A 13,686-nucleotide genomic window follows, 5' to 3' on the forward strand; every position below is an offset into this window, starting at 1 on the left:
CAGGTGTCACCCAGACCAGAGATGGGGTCACTTCTGATGGCCAGGTGACAACACAGCAGCTTAACTGTTGGTTCTAAGTGTCCATCTGCCAAAACTGTTGATTTTTCTAATCAGCTTCATGTGTGGGTCCAACACTGCCATAGTCACAGAGGTTAAGCAAAATGTTTGGTGTCTGTTCTGTGAGCTGGGAAGTGGCTGCCAGACCTGACCTTCAACTTGCGGTTCAGGTTAGAACAACTTCCCAGCCGTGTTCCGCTGCTCTGGTTGGAGTGAGTGCCCGTGTCAGTAAAGGCGTTTGCTGCGCTGAGGAGACACCAACAAACTCAGCCCGTACTGGAGTGTTGCTGGGAAGCACTGGGGAGCCGTGGCCAGGGGTGTGTAAGTGCAAACACGAACCCTTTAGACATCTCAGGTGTCCACGCTCTTGTGGAATTACTGTCTCGTGGGACAGTAAGGGCCATTTGAAAGGTGTCAGCACGGTACTCAAAATGAGCAGAGGGCACAGGTGGAAAGGCTCCCTGCGAGGTTTTGTACATTTGATGATGAGTGTGTGGTAAGAGAAGACTGATAATTCCATCTTCTGCAGATCACTGTGATTGCAAGCCAGGCCTTCTCGGCAGTGATATAGTTCTATCTGTGCAGTAGGTTGCCTTTCTGCAGGATCATCCGGAAATACAGAAGAATAAGTCACATCCCCAAAAAACATTATGATCTAAGTAGACGATGAGGCTGGAAGACACGAGAGTAAAAAGGAAACCGTGCTCATTGGTATGGTGAGGGGCTGCTGTGGCTGTAGAAGGGTGGAGAGCTTTTGCAAGTGCTCGTAGGGAGCTCTGAGTGGGAATTCAGCACCAGGAAGAAGAAAATCCCTTGGAAATAGGGATAAAGGCCATTGGAGTGTGCCAGCCACAGAGCAGCTCCTTGTTGGTGAACAAGTGTGTCATGAAGGGCCTTGAAAGCAAAATCAAGTGACTTATGCTTGATGCTAAAGAGGAAATGTCGGAAGAGGGATGTGAAAGGAGGAGCGTCCGTCAAAATGCCGGTGAGGGAAGGAGCGTTGGGTTGCTGCGAGCAAAGCAGGAGCGGCCTGGCAGCCTCATCCGGGGTCGGACGCTGGGAGTTCAGTCGCAGGGATCCGTGGGGAAGGCTGTCATTTCTTAGGGCCCTGCACAGAGAGTTTTCAAGAGAATTAAACCTCATTTGGAGGAGAGGATTCATAAACTGGGCCTTAGGAGGAGGATTGGAGGCCACGATGGTTGCGGGGTGGCTGACACATGTAGTCACACCATCAGTAATGGAGGGAAGTGGGGTTTATGGAGGATGTGCAGGAGCTTTGCTCTAGCCAGGAAGAACCTGAGTTAAAAGTAGATCTAAAGAAGAGATCTCCCTGCAGAAATGTACTAGCACTTTAATTTGGATAGAAGGGCCAGGTCTGGAGTTGAGCAGTAAAACAGGAGGTATCTCTGCAGAGGTGGTGGTTGAGTTTGTGCATTCAGAGGAGTTTGGGGTTTTGTGTTGCCTGGTGGGTGTTTTTTTTCATGGAAATGAGATGGTAGGAAGAAAAGAGACCACGACCTGTCCAAGGCTGGTGAAGAAGACTACTTAGCAAACATGCTGAATGAATGCCAGAGGGTGAGAACAAGATCTCAAGCAGAGTGTGGTCAGCAGTGCTGTAAATAAATGAAGAAGGATAAGGAGGAAGCGTCTGACAGAAATCTTGGTAAGATGAAGGTGGGAGAGACCTTGACCAGAGATGTTTCAGTAAGATGTGAAGGGCAGAAACTCTTGGAGGAACCAGGACGCCATAAGCAGCAATGAACTCCAGGGTGGAACAGTGTCTGGAAGGACGAGAGGGAAATCCAGGGCCTTTAGGAACATTATAAGAAAGGAGAGGCTAAAGGATGTTAGTGAAGGGGAAATCACAGAATTCAAGGTTATATGAGAAGAGCTAGGGATAATTAGAATTAAAAGGGATGAAGGAAACAGAGATGGCATGGAGACACCGTTGGAAGGGGAACAGACCAGCGCCTATCACAGAGGTGAGCAGAGCCAGTCAGGTCGTGTTTCCTGGGAGAACAGGGGGCAGCAGGACAAAGTGGTTGAGGAATGTGCAGTTGCATCAGCCAGATACACTTCACATCCAGCTGGGCCTTCCAACTGCTTACTTAGGAAGGTGACGGTATTTAAAAATAGAGAGAATGAATTTGCTGCTGTGTTAATAGCTTTGGGGGGGGAAGCGAAATGAAGTCAGTAGGGCAGAGTCTGGGAAGGGAGTCTAGACCGGACTGAAATGAAGCTTGAAAGCAAATGAGCAATTTCCAAATTGAGAAAAGGACAGGGAGGAGAGGTCTGCGAACAGAGGAAAGGAGAACTAATTGGATTATGTGGATGAGCAGTGACCAGAGGGGGGATTTGCACAGTGGAGAGGTGAGGAATAGCGGTGCAGGGGAAGAACACAGATTAACCATTTCAGAGTGACTGAGTGAAGCCGGAGCCGCGGGTCAGTTGAAGGCACAAGGATACAGGGATGTCCATGTAAGAAACAACCTGACACCGCCAGGAGTGGATGTGGGAATCCAGGAGGAGGAGAAAGAGCTTTGGCTCAGGCAGAGAGGAGGAGGAGGATGGGGAGAGGCTGGGCGAGAGGAAGGGCTTGGGAGCAGCAGGAACAGGAGGGATCCCTGAGCACCTGCCCCACGTCTGCGCCTGATGTGGGGAGCTCGGAGAAAGGAAGATGTTTGGAAGGGGAGAGAGCAGAGGTGAGATCCCGAGAGCTGGAGGAGCCTGGGGTGAGCACACGGAGCCCAGGAATGGCCTGGAGGGGGGACAGATGCAGGGGTGGCCCTAAAAACAGGTGGAGGTGAGGGGTCGGTGTGGCTGGGGGGAGAGGGTGGCGTGCGGGAGCATGGGGGCTCCATCCAGGGCTGTCAAAGGAAGGGATGAGGAGCACGGGTGGGAAGAGGATAGGCTTGGCATGGAAAATGGGCAAAGGTAAGGAAGATAACAGGGCCAGAGGCTGCTGTGGACAAAGGGTGAGGTCGGAGCGATGGCTGGTGGCAGACGGATGCATGTACAAAAACAGAAAACAAGAGGCAGCTCCTGCCTGCGGTTTCCAGGTACGGCGTTTGGCTGCCTGCAATCAGAAGTGATTGATTACAGAATTAGGCTTGTGCTATTTTGGCCCTGTGACTTCAGATGCTGTAATGTGCGTGCGCTTCTCCTTGCGGCGAGGATAACTCTTCGGGACGGGGATGCTGCTGGGGGAGACATGGCAGAAAGCTTTTCCCAAGCTGCGTGTGTAATCCTGCCACTCCTCTCATCCATCACCGAGCTAATAGAAAACTGGCAGTGTGCTTCCTGTGAGAGTGTTGTGAATTTTCAAAGGCAAAGTGCACTATTGTTTAATAGCCAATTATTCACTGGCATTGATAAACAGGCTCTGCTTGCGATTACTGCAGCAATTACTCACTCTCCTAATTTAGACATGAGGAAAAATTAATTTAAGCTTCCAGTTGATCATTTATATTTTTGGCTTTCGTAATACACGCCGCAGCACACTGAAAACAACTCCACCATAAAGGAAACCGATCTGTTCAAAGTGATAACGTGTTTTACTCTCGTTCTGTCGCTGAGCGAGGCACGACTGATTCCAAGCCGAAGGGCTGGGCTGAAGGTGGGTTTTTTACGCTTTGTGGACATAAAAATATGGAAATAGTTTTGTTCAACTGGAAATTTAAAACAGAGGGGAGGGATGTTACTGTGGTCAGGAGGGAGCTCCATGTACAGCTAAATAAGCAAATAAAATGGTAGGAAGTTTAAGTAATTTGACCTTGCCTTACCCTCAGGCCACCCTTCAAGTGCTGACGGACCCCTCTCCAAACAGGGGACACCCGAGACGCTCGTGGGAGAAACGCGAGGACGATGGAAAACTGCTAACAGTTCTAGTAATGGTAAGTTGCAACCATATTTACTCTTTCTCATAATTCAGGAGCAGTGAAATGGAAAGGCATCCACGTAACGTCGGAACAGGGAAATTTCTTATTAAAAGGACTCCTCAGATTGGCGCTCTGTTGCAGAGAGCACAAGAATTTAGTGGTGACTGCCAGGTCGGGTCCTCGATCCCCAAGCATTTAGCTGAGGCTGAACACAAGGTTGGCTCATTAACAAAAAATTGAATATTGTTTCAACTGGGAGACAGAATGAGGCCTTTACTCTTTCCTGGTTCAGTGCAGTGAATAATTAGCAGATCATTATCACTAATTGTTTGCCTGGGCAGGTGCACCCGGGGTTCCCAGCTTCGGGCTTTGCTCCAGGCGTGGAGCGGCCGCACAAGCCCTGAAGTTATAACTGCGCTGCTCAAAGGAAGAAGACTGTCATTTGGAGTTCATTTTATCAGAGGCTATCGTGCACGCTCAGGAACTGTGTAACTCGGTCGCCCTGCTTGGCCAAAAGCTGAGTAGTTTTTCAAGTTTATTTCCTGTCTTTATAGCAACTGTCCGTCCCTCTATTTATTTTCACTGAAAGCTACTGGTGTGCTAAAAATAATCTCTGGAGCGATTCTTGTTTGCGGGTTGTGTAACAATCGCAGGCTGAAGTCAGAGCGGTGGGGAAGCGCAGGGTGCCTCCTTGGCCAGTCTCTTCTCGTGAACTTCCATAGTTTGTATTATTTTCTGTTCCAAGCTGAAGCATTTTCTGTTCCTCGTGGTTGAGAAGAGCTGACGGCTCGCATTGTTGTTACCTTGAAAGGGCAGTTATCGCGGTTAATCCACCCTCCAAGGCTTTTCCTCAGGATAATGATTGTTGCGGTGATTCATCTTGCAGACCCTGCCCTTCCTTATTCACGCGAAATATCCTACTCCCTGCAATATTCCTGGGTCAGGCTCGTGCCACACACGTGATTTCCTCTCGGGCACGCCGACACAAGATGGATTTGGAGGTCAGCGCAGGCGGCTCCGGGTGTCGCTCGGGGCCGTTATCGCGGGTGAGGGCTCGCGGGTGACACGGTGGCGGGTGCCGAGTTCACCGGTGTCCCGGGCGGGGAACGGTGCCGCCGTTGTTGTGCTGGAAAATCTCACCGCTCCCGTCTTCAGTGGAAAACATTATCATCACCAGCACATCCTGGCATGTAATTTGCCTCATTTATTATTGTCTCGCGTTGGCTTAGTGCTTATGGTGCATTTCTAAGGTACTTAAAGAGGGTTGTGGTTTTTCTAGGAAACATAACTCATGGGGGACAGGGGAGGGAGAATCCTGAAAGTTTTTGGCACAAATTGAGTCAAATTTTACTGAATGTGAAAAACGCAACCTGTGCAGGCTTTAACAGGAGATCTGCAGCATGGGAACGTGCCCCACAGGCAGGATTAGCACTGGGGAGACCTGGGCTCTGCTGTCGCTGCGGCGTGCTTGGTGTCCCGTGCTTCCCACTTTGGGTGCAAACTGCCACGTTTTGTAGCAGGAAGACGTTACCCAACTCTCACATAAGTTGCGAGAGGCACAGCCATCCTTGCCAAGCACGCCTGGTGTGGGGGAAGCTTCCTGGAGGTGACGGAGCAGATCCTGGCGAAAATACCGTCTGAAAACAACAAACTGACCTATTCACATGGGAATTATCTGTTTCATTACATCTACCAAGACAGGTTTATATACCTCTGCATCACTTTGACCCAGAGCCTTCAGCTTCCTGAACGAAATCAAGAAGAGGTTTCAGACCACATGTGGCTCGAGAGCGCAGACAACCCTTCCCTACGCAATGAACAGAAGCTGGATGAAACCCGGCGATGCCACTCAGGTCAGAAGCTTGGTTTTTGGTGTGGATTTGGTTTTGTTCTGTTTTTCCCTCCAGCCCACCCGCCGTGCTGGAACAGCCGCCCTACGGCTCCTTGATACTGCTGGCTGCAGGGTCACTGCGAAACGCAGCTGCCGTGCCCCTCATCTCGGGTGCTCAGCACCCAAATTCCTGAGACTGGTTACGCAGCGCCAGGTCTGGGATTTCCAGGTATGATGGGAAATGCAGCTTAGCAGGGAAACGTTAAGCAGTGCCGCGTTTAGCCGAGACCGGCAGAACCTGGCGGCAGTTTGGTGACAAGCTGCGGCCACCAAGTTCACTTGATTGTATTTTATCCGCTTTGGAAGAAATCAAAGCGTTTAATAAAGGTTTTGAGGGATCAGACAAAATAAGGGAGAAAACCACAAGCTTTGAACTTCATCTTCCTTGTACACCGAGTGTGTAAGACGAAGGTGGCAACAGCCGCGGCCGCTCCTGCGGTGCTTTCAAGGGCTGCGAGTTGGTTGTAGCCGGTTCACAGCACAGCGAGGTGCCTGCTCGTACTGAGAAACTGGGGCTGTACTTGGATTGTACTTTCCCGGTTCACCGGTGGCCTGGCAGGGTGTTTTAACATCACCGTACCAGCATGCCCACGCAGCAGAATGTGTCTCCCGTGACCCTTTTGCACACAGGCGGAGCGCGATACCCGTCTCCAAACGTGGGTGTATCACTCTCGGTATCTATGAGCCCCAGCGCACCCGGTGTTGACACACCGGGGGAAAACCTGAAAACCTGCACCGGTACCGGCTGTAACCAATGGGTAACGCGTTCTGGGGGTGTGAAAAGCCCCAGCTGTGGGGCGAGGCGATGCAGCGATCAGTCTATGGGGTCTTTATGGGACAGAAATGGTTCATTGTGATTGATGTTACTATCTTCAATACCAAATTAATTTTGTATGTGATGGTAGTCTTACTGCCCTTCGTTATATGGTATGTAGTTATGACCTCTTTCACTCAAAAACACCTGGAATGTTAGAGTGATTTTTAATTCTGATATTTCCTTGAAAAAATGAACATAAACAGTGACCACAATGATTTGTTTTGAAAATTCTCCCACAAGCCTACGCTTACATTTACAGTTTATTCGAATGTGTAACACCAATGGTTCAAAGAACTGAGCTTGAGTGGCAGAACAGAGATTCAATCTGTTGCTACTTCCTTAACAGCAAAAGGTGCCAAATACTTCAAACTGGCTTCAGGTTCATCCTGTAGAGGTTTGCTCAGGTTTTTACTACTGTACAATGAAAATACCCAAGCACTGACCCCCGTTGTGGGCTGGCGCCTGAGCAGACACACAAACCAAAGAACAGATCCAGTAAACGTTACACGCAGTAAAGAGGCTAAAAATCTGCGGGAAGGGAATGGGAGGGTATATCCACCCCAGTTTAGGTGTAGGCAGAGAAAATCGCTTTGTTTGGTCACCTGTCCCATGGTAGGAACCAGTTTTCAAACTGCTCAGCTGGAATTTTGATGATGCTCTCAAAGATGCATATCAAAAGAAGGTACGTATTAATTTTATGTCATGTATCAGATACAACACTTGGAAAGATTCCGTAAGTACCTGTCGCATGAATTCAGGATGGAAATCCATATCGGGGTTTCTTTTAGAAGCTTGTCCGACCATTAGCAGAAATGTGGAAACTCAACACCTCACCTCTGGAAAAAATGGCATTTATATTCTCAGAAGACTAAAAATAGCGCTCTGTTTGCTTTTCTTTAGGAAGTGGCTGACTGCAACCCTCCCTTACCAGCCCTAAAAGAGAATTTACATAAAAGACGGTGATGCAAACCCTTATCTCGTTCCTGTATGTCCTGAGGTCATCCGTGGTGGGGAAGAAATGGTGGCATTTCCAAAGGCTTTTGCCCATCTTCCCCAGCCATGAACCACAGCTGAGGAAACACGAAGGTACAAACACATTACCTGCTGACAAATATTACAAATCTGGTTCTTGAACCTACAGTAAAACCTCAGTTGTTAATCATCCATAATGTAACAGAGAGTGAAACTATTTTACGCATGCAGTCATTTAACAGTACTTAGTGATAAGCTGTCTAAAGGGCAGGGTATTTTTCCGGGTGTACCGTGCTCCACATATTTAACCACTTTGCTGAACAGAGCTTGAGAAGAACCTGAACTTTCATTTCTGTTCGATTCTGACTTGTTTTCTAACTTTTATTGTAGGAAAAACTGTTGCCATGGCTTATCTGCCAGACAATGAACACGTTTGGTGCTGGAAAGTTACTGTCTGTTGCTTGTACCGCATCTACCGGTGGCGCAGTCACAGCGGGAATGGGCAAGAGGTGGGATAATACGCCTGTTTGGTTTGTTGTTTGTTGTTTTTCTCTTCATTAAAAATGCAATGCAAAGCCCCAATCTGTCTTGCAATATTCACGCCCTCTAGTTTTGGCTTTTACAGACAGTATGGGGTCGTTCTGTAAAAGTGTGTAAAGGTGCCAGTCACTCCATTTTTCCTAATGTCTGCATAGAATGGAAAGTTGTCTCTTACACCCAAATCCTTAGGTATTTGGGTTGCTGATGACCTTTTTTTTCTTTTCAGAGCCTAATTTAAACCACTCTAGGAAAAAAAACATTGTATCAAGGATATGCAAGTATTTTGCTTCCTGATCTGTTTGAAAAGAAACAGAAAGGAACAGAGAAATGTGGCAATTTGTATGACAATTCATTTTTCCTCTGCTATTGAAGGCTCTTAGCGAAGGACAGTTCTAGTGCCATCCAGTCAAAGAGTTTGTACTGAATCGAAGCGGCATTTGATTCTTTATTATTTATTTAAGGTTGGAATGGATGACTTTAAGGGTCTCTTCCAACCTAAATGATTCTATGACTTTCTGTTACTAATTTTGCTGGAGGAAACTTTGGCTCACACAGTGACCAACCCGGTCCTGCTGTCCATGGAGTGAAACGCTCTTCAGAATCCCATCAGCACTTTGGGCTTCCATTTCCAAATATACAAATTACATTAGTTCCTGCACACTGGCATTCACACGAGTCACCCTCTGACTCATGACCACTCTTCAGGAGCAGCTCAGATTTGCCTCCTGTCACAGTCACATACAAATGCAACCTTAATAGGCGGGATATCCGTCTGTGAGACAACAGCGAGATGAACTGGCAGAGAAGGTGGAAAGCTTTGTGTACAGCTGTGCTACATCTGGAAGCAGAATTGGACTCTGAATTGCACAGGACCACAGTGCTGCTCTGAAAACCAAAGGAAAGGGAGTGGGGCAAGGTCAGGGAGGGAATTTGAGCTTCTGTATTTTAAGAGAAGTTGACTGGCAATCTCCTGTGCTGCCCCTACGTGAAACCCAACAATCTGCAGTTGCTGAATGAGATTTGAAGGGCAAGCAGCACGGTGGATATTTGGTAATCTTTGCAAGGAACGTCTTGGCTGCGGTTCAGAATTTCTGAAACACAAAGGAGCGCACTGAGTCACCGTAATCCGGTGGGGACACCGGTCCAGCCGGGAATGGAATGCACAACAGAAAACAGGTATTTTATTGAGAGGAAAAACTTCATCGTGCACCTCAGAAATAGTTTTTTTCAATGTCTTTGAGAATCGCATGTGGTCTAATTCACTTCACTGTGATTAATCTAACAATGCTGTGTCATTAACTCTGTGTTCGGGGGTTTCCAAGGGGCGTCTCGCTGTTGTTGGCCGGGGTGAGCAGACACCGAGCTCCGCGGGCAGCGGGTCCCCAGCACCTTCCCCCAGCTCTGCCTTCCTGCTACTCCATACAAGCCTTTCCCAGCTGTGAGTAATTTAAAAATCAATAAATTGCTAATGCTTATTAATCTCACATCTAATAATTATCTAAATATGTTGATTTACATAGTAATGAGTTAGCTGTTCACCTCGTTTTAATCACTTGTGTAAAAAATGTACTTGGGCCTGAAGTGGAACCCTGCGCTGCGATTAAGGGCAGGATTTCCACCAGCTCCAGCTGCAACGGGGTTTAGACGTGTCTGTTCCTGCCGAAGGACGACGGCTTCCCAGCAAGTCAGCCACCTAGAGTCTCTCCACAATACTTCTACATACTTCATTGCAACGTTTTGTCAGCTGAAACTTTTTAACAGCATGCTAAGAATCATATTTTTTGCATTTGCATCCTTCAGATATTCGTATAGCTAACTATTAATTATAACGGTTATTCCCATACCTAATGCTCCAACTGCTTTAATTACCTTTAGTGTTTTTCCACTGGTCTGTTGAGGTTGGTTCTACCTCTTTCAGCCGTTAGAGCACCAGAAATGTGATCTATGAGCTGTTGTACGGGAGCGGCGTCTCCGGCGTTGCTGTGCGGTACAAAACCAGGAGTGGGACGGAGCGGGGAGCAGCAGAAACGCGGCTCCGGCCACGCCGAACAGGGACATCAGCCAGACGTGTTGGCTGCGCTGATCTGTGCTGCAGCTGCGTGTGACTTGAAACAGTAAGAGGAAAAGGAAACACTCTGTGTTTGTTCAAAACATGAAGAACCGAGGCGTTTGCTGTGTTCTGGCTGCTTGGTTTCTGCAGCGATGCATCACCCGGTTCATTACAGCGTGTGCCAGCTGATGAGGAAACGGTCAGGGTGGGATTACATCAGTCTCCAAAAACAGCCTCGCTCTTTCTTGTCAAAGAAATATCGAGGAAAGTCCTTCACTCTGCTTGTTTTGGCATAAGATGCACTTTAGTTTTGTGCACTGGGCCCTAACAGCATAAGCCAGGGCTTAATGGGGCAGAATGTTAGTCGTGACTATCAGCTCTTTGACGTTGTACAAATTTCTCATTGTAGGAGTTGGGAAGTTCAACTACACCCCGTTTTCTTCCTTATCCCTCCTCATTTTAAGGAGCTACCACAGGAGGAGACCCTTAGATTCCAGGTGTGAATCAGGTTTGGTGTGTGATGGCATTTCGGGACGCTGGGATTGGTTCAGCCACCTTCACCCAGCAATAGATGGGTCATTGTTGGGAGTCCTGAGCCCACAGACCCCTCCAAAGGTAACGTGTTAACAGGTGTGTAGTACATAAGGTGATGTATAAAGGGAGCACTCAACTCCCTTGCAGAACTGGGACTTGTGATTCTGTGATTTAATCTTTCTCCCTGGTTTTATGCTGTGCTGGGTTTAACTAATCAGCTCAACATTGTTTATATAGGAGAGTTTCAATGTCAAATGAAGTATTTTTTCACTAACATTCTCCTGTTTCAGAAAGGACCTTTTTGGCCACCAAAAACACAGTCCTTAGTGGCATTATATGACTTATAATAGCTTCTTTTTGAAGATCAATATAACAGGCTGAAATAGAAGTGTCTTATTTTCCAGTGCACATAAGCCCTCTTCACTGCAGGGGTTTTAAGCATCTGAAGCAAGCTAGTATAAAAACCAAATACCATTTAAGACCAATAAATCTGTTTTCTTGTGTTGCAACAAAATATACATTGGTATCTGATGCTTCCAGTAGCTCCTGTCATGACTCATCTTCACAAAACTACATCATTAAATACACAACTAAGTTGGTTTCAGGCAAGAAAGCGGATTTTGGTGAACAAGCTGCCTCATCTGCTGGACCCCTTAAGGGTTGGCAGAGGTCTGAAGGCCACAGCACATGCTGGTGCCTCTAGAATTGAGGCACTTCCATTGTCTTTTGGGAGTCTCGGTTGAAGCCACTAATGCTGCGCTGAACTTGTTGCACTTGGCTGTTTTGATCAGTGTATTTGAGACCTTTTTAACTTGTGTATATATTGTAATTTCCTTGGTAAATCCAAAAGATAAACCACCTATGACCGAGTCCAGCCTGCTTTTGGCATAAGGACAAGGTGACATTTCAGATGACCACAGTGTTGCATCTGCAACCACGGGATCTACCTAGAACATGAAGATTCTAGGTGTGTGTTGCTAACCTGTCTACATACGCTCGATAGCTAAGGGGTCATTTCCTGACATCTGTTCTCACAGGTTGGGAGGAGGCTGATACAGAAGCACAGGTTAAAACTCAACAGGTCAGAATGCAAACCCCTCTCCTGGCTTTTGGAGGTAGGTAAAGCTGCTCTATGTGGCAGCTGGGCGCTCCATTATCTTCTGCATAGCACCAAGTATAGAAAATAACAGCAGCAACTCATGCCTGCTACAATCCCGGCCCGTCCACCACAAGGCAGGATAGAGGGGAAGAGAACTTTTAATGCACACAGTTAACATACCATGAACACGCACAGTCCCCTTTGGAAGCAGAATAAAGTTTACTAGTAGTTTTGTCTTGCAGAAAAAGCTCAGCAGGTCTCGGGTCTCACGCTACCAGGATCTCGGAGCGCACCTTCCTGATGGAAAGGCACCGAACAGCAATAATTCTCCAGGGCTGGGGATCTGCGCTGAAGCTATATTCTATTTTTGGAGCTCTACTGGAACGTTTCCAAGACCACCGTGACACAATTACTTCACTCTGGGTGGTAAACATGTCTCTGCCATTACTGCAAACTTTTCTGCGCTGTTTGCTGTGCATTCTTTAACCGCTCGCTCTTTTTTGGAAGGGTTCTTGCCATGTTCTCACCTTATCCTTGGGACCCCTCTGAATACACATATGGAAGAAAGCAAACAAACCCTGTGCTTTGCTGAGCAGATGCCGTTTCCTAGGTGGAGCTCAGAGATAAGCCAAGGTAAGAAATGATCTGATGAGATGAGACTGCTAAACCACAGCGTCATTCCTTTCTAGTTTGAGCCTTATCACTTAATCAAGCTGCTTCTACTTGCAGGGAAATAAATGACTGTACCTGTTCTAAGAGTCAGCGGTGGAGACATTGAGTCAACAGTTAGCACCCTGAAAGGGAAGCACTAATTAACCATTTTTAAAAAATTAACTGTTACTGCTACCTTCTATGAAGACGGGAAGATACAATGACACGACGACAGCCACTCACCACCGCACAAGAGGGGCTGGATTTAACGTGGCAGATGTGACACTGCAGTAGGTCCCTGCGGTACCTGCTTACAACAACACTCTGAAAACACATGGAGACATTAATCCAAAATTCACAGGATTCTGTGAAGAAGGCTTCTGGTTTTAACTTTCAAAAAAAACAAACCTGGCTCTGATAATAATGCTGAGATTTATTATGTACCTTCAGTCACAAACTAAGACACCAGAAGTTTCATCTACTTCTTTCCTGAGGTGTAAAGAAACCCAGCAGCACCCACAGAAAATATCAAGTGTTATTGCAACAGAAAGTCAGAAACAGGCACATCAAGTCTAAAACTTGTGTATTACTCCAAACTTAACATAAAACTAATTTGCATTCCTTTCATCCTGTATTTATTTGACAGGAGAGGCAGGTACAATGGGAATATCACAGGTTATTTGTCGTTTATAAGCATAATCCTTATAAAAATGCTAAGTATATTAGAAGTCTTTAAGATGTTTTGTACCGCTAAAATAAAATATATCAGAATGTTTCTCTGCCTGACTCTTATCTGTAGATACCTTACCAACTGCATATATGCAAAAACCAAGGTGTAGTTAAGACTAGTGCAAAAAAACAAGGCATAGTTAAGTCTAGTAGAGCAAACCTTCTTAAACTCTAGATTTATGGGCAGCAATTTAAACCTGTGCTTAGAAAACAGCTCCAGAATAAGCAGAGTTCCTGCACGCTCATCAGCAGTGTCATAAACATGGATTCCACCCGTAATGAAGTCTTGTACTGAAGCTCTTTAACATAGGTCATAGTGCTAGAACTAGCTTTAGTTAACATTAGACTAATGGGTTAACACTAATTCTAGTTAACACTATAATTTTTGTGACGTGGTCTTGATGTGGGCACAGTTTTCCTGCCAAATTCACTTACTTTGGAGAAAGTAAAGTCCATTCACTATAAGAG

Source organism: Columba livia, chromosome 10 (genome assembly GCF_036013475.1).
Source record: "Columba livia isolate bColLiv1 breed racing homer chromosome 10, bColLiv1.pat.W.v2, whole genome shotgun sequence".
Classification (NCBI taxonomy): Eukaryota; Metazoa; Chordata; class Aves; order Columbiformes; family Columbidae; genus Columba; species Columba livia.